We start from the raw sequence: 4,182 nt of genomic DNA on the forward strand, positions 1-4,182 counted from the left end.
TTCGCCCAGAGAGGTCATTCTCATGCAAATGGAGCCCTCTCGGGTGAGGTAAGGGCTTTGGGCAACAGCTGAGGTCTGTTAAGAAGGCCCTGAGCATTGGAGGGCAGGGATGCAGAATGCACCCCATTGAGCTGGGTGATAGAGCAAGGAAATCCCCCCCCCCCCCCCCAGCGCTGCCTTTTGTCTCTCCAGACTTTGGCTGCCGGCTTGTGGGAGGCTGGGACCATGCACCCCTGCTGCTCTTGTCGCCTCCTTTCCCCCCTGTGCCTTCTCTCCAAGAGATGCATTCAGAGCTGTGTGGGTGGACAGGTTTATGGGACAATGTCTAGTTTGGCCCCTGGAACAATCCACGTCCCAATTATCAAAGCATCGGCACAGAAGGGTTGGCAAGGGGTGGGAATGAGGCCTTCCGAATGTTCATAAACATGAAGATCCTACGAGAGGCCGAGTTCCATTCATCAGCTGCTGCGATTAATGGAAAGAGCGCTGGACTCAGCCATCCGCCTGGGTGATGCGGAAACCACTGCCCTCTCCTAGACTCAGATTCCTCCTCTTTGGAAGGGGTTGCTAAGAACGGCCTCACACCGTTATCATGTGAGTAAATGGATGTGAACTCACCAGGCACAGGGCCTGGCACCTAACCCAGTGGTTCTTTTTTTTTGGGGAGGGGGGGGGTTAGTCCTCACCCAAGGATATTTTTCCATTGATTTTTAGAGAGAGTGGAAGGGAGAGGAGAAGACAGAGAGAAACAAACATCGATGGAAGAGACACATCGATTGGTTGCCTCTGACACGCACCCCCCGCCCCAAGCACCCACGACCAGGGCCGGGGATCGAGCCTGCAACCGAGGTACATGCCCTTGACCGGAATCAAACCCGGGACCCTTCAGTCCACATGCCGACGCTCTATCCATTAGGCCAAACCGGCTAGGGCCTAACCAGGTGGTTCTTGACCTGGAGTGATGTACCCAGAGTAAGGCTGCCAGATAAAATATTTCTTCATATTTTATTTGCTGAACCTGATAGTCTTGCCCCAGGGACATTGGCAATGTCCAGAGCAGTGGTTCTCAACCTGTGGGTCGCGACCCCTTTGGGGGTTGAACGTCCCTTTCACAGGGGTAGCCTAAGACCATCGGAAAACACATATATAATTACATATTGTTTTTGTGATTCATCACTATGCTTTAATTATGTTCAATTTGTAACAATGAAATTGGGGGTAACCACAACATGAGGAACTGTATTAAAGGGTCGCGGCATTAGGAGGGTTGAGAACCACTGGTCCAGGAACAAAGGGTCATCTGGTCCAACACATCAATTGTGCTCAGATTGAGAAATGGATATAAACAGCACTCAATAAGCCAGAGTGACATGAGAAATAAACGAGGAGTTGGCACATTTTCTGGTTGTAAATCACCTCTGGGACTAGCTCCTGAAAGGACAGTAGTCCTCCCTTATGTCTAAGACCCCAGTGGATGCCTGAAACCATGAATAGTACCTAACCCTATGCATACTATATTCTTTCCTATACATACACACCTATGGTAAAGTTTAATTCATAAGTCAGGCACAGAAAGAGATGAAGAATAAAATAGGACATTCATAACAACATCTTACATAAAAAAGCCTAATATGCAAATTGTCCCCTCAACCGGGAGTTACAGTAGTCCCTCCTTATGTCTAAGGCCCCAGGGGATGCCTGAAATCATGAATAGTACCTAACCCTATGCATACTATGTTCTTTCCTATACATACATACCTATGGTAAAGTTTAATTCATAAATCAGTTACAGAAAGAGATGAAGAATAACGAATAATAAAATAGAACATTTATAACAACATCTTATATAATAAAAGCCTAATATGCAAATTGTCCCCTCAACTGGGAGTTTGTCCAGGGGGTAGGGATGGCCAACTACTGTGGCCCCTCTCCCTGGCCAGCCCCACCCCTTCCGGCGGTGGTGGCAGGCAGCTAGGGGAAGGGAGGCCCTGGCCAGCAGCCGGCAGCCACTAGGGACCCTATCTGTGCACAAATTTCATGCACTGGGCCTCTAGTACAGTGGGGCCTTGACTTACAAGTTTAATTCGTTCCGTGACGGAGCTCGTAACTCAAATTACTCGTATGTCAAATCATAAAGTGAACGAGTGAGACACGTGATGCTGGGCTGATGTTGTGGCGTTCACTGTGACGTTCGCTGCGCCAACTAGCGGTGGGGTATCTGAAGCTGGCTCGTAACCCGAATTTTAGCTCGCAACTCAAAGCAAAAAATCGGCCGAGAGACGGCTTCTATCTCAAAAAACTTGTTAGTCGGCACACTCATAAGTCAAGGCCCCACTGTACTATCATAAAAGTCATGTGAATATGGACTCTCTCCCAAAATATCTTACTGTACTGAGCTCACTTTTCTTGTGATGACACGAGCTGGCACAAGGCCTGCGTGAGGAGATGAAGTGAGGTGGATGACGTAGACATAGTGCTAGGTGACTGTAGCGGTGACTTGAACGCAAGCATCATGACATCACGGTGACAGTCGGTCTGACAACCCAGATGGCCCCTAAGTGACTCACGGGCGGGGAGCATGTACACTGTGAGTACACTGGGCCCAGGATGATTCACCCCCTGGGCGGATGGAGCAGGGCAGTGCGCGATTCTAACACGATATTCAGAAACTGCACAGTTGAAAACGGTTGAAAGTGTTTATTTCTGCAATTTTCCGTTTACTATTTCCGGACAGTGGTTGTCAGGGCTTTTATCTGCATGTCTCTTTCCTCAAAAGGAAGAGTTTGGACAGTAATTGGGTTTTAAATGACCGCTGAGGCTGAGTGGCCCAGGCTGGTGCTGGGAGCCCCATGCAAGAAGCAGGACCACAGACATTGGTTATAAGTCCCAGGGGCTCCAGAGACAGCCCAGCGCCAGCTCTGATGCGAGAGGAAGGTGAGGCTTCACGGACAGAGAGCCTGGGCCCAGCCTTGGGCACAGGGAGATGCCGGGAGCAGGTGGCAATGACTGCGGGTTGTGAAGAGGGAGCTATACTCAGACCTCGCCTTTCACAACAATCGTCATGTAGTCATGGCGCGTATTGCGCTTACCGTTTGAATATTCACAAAAGCCGGGGGGTGGGTACTATCATTATCCCCATTTTGCAGATATGGGAATTCAATACCTCACCCAGGGCACGTACCTGGTAAGAGCCAGCATTTCATCGAGGTCTGAGGAGACGGCAGCCAGGAACTGTCTGCTCTGCGACTTCCTCGGCTGCGCTTACCGTTTGAATTTTCACAAAAGCCAGGGGGTGGGTACTATCATTATCCCCATTTGCAACTACGGGAATGCAATACCTCGCTCAGGGCACGTACCTGGTAAGAGCCAGCATTTCACCGAGGTCTGAGGAGACGGCAGCCAGGAACTGTCTGCTCTGCGACTTCCTCGGTGGTCACAGGTCTTGAAATGTCATCATCTTGCTGCTTGGGAGTCGGGTCCCACGAGTCCACAGAGGCTGTTATGGGGGCTAAGTCCATACTCTGGGGCTTTGGGTCCCCCAGTGAATTCCTAGAGGGCAAAGGCCAGGACGGGGACAGTCACCAAATCTGGCCTTGCCCTTCAGAGTTGGTCCTCTCGCCGCCTGGGCAGTTTCCCTGACTTGTGGGCCCGAGGTGGGGATGGCTTGGCGCCCCTAGAACTGCCTTCCTAATGGCACATGTGTCAGGGGGAGCCCGGGCACTGCTGTGGGGGCCACGAGAGGCAGAAGGTCGACCAACCGGGCAGTCCAGCAAGGGGCAGACCCAGCCTCTGGCTCTCCGAAATCTCGAGCCCCTTTCCATGTGGTGTTCACTTGCTGCAAAATAAATGTTTTGTGTTACAAGGAGACGGAGATAGTATCTCATCAGCCCGGCCAGTTGCGAGCGGCCTCTGCCAACCGCTCGCTCCACGCTTGGCAGGGAAGGAGTGTGGAGCGAGACAGGACCGGGCTCTGTTTGCAGAAAACATTTTCATCCGTCAAAAACCTGCCAGGGCTGCGGACGTTAAATAAACCCCGGCTCACGCAGACGTGTACCTCGCTCTGCCTTGCGGATCTGCTGGGGAACAGAGTTCCGTGACGCTGGAAGTGACAGCTCTCTGACATTCTGCAGACTTCTCAAAACGGCCCAGGCCTTTTCGGAACAAAGAACAACCCACACAAAC

This window comes from Myotis brandtii, unplaced genomic scaffold, assembly GCF_000412655.1.
Source record: "Myotis brandtii unplaced genomic scaffold, ASM41265v1 scaffold325, whole genome shotgun sequence".
In the NCBI taxonomy this organism is placed as follows: Eukaryota; Metazoa; Chordata; class Mammalia; order Chiroptera; family Vespertilionidae; genus Myotis; species Myotis brandtii.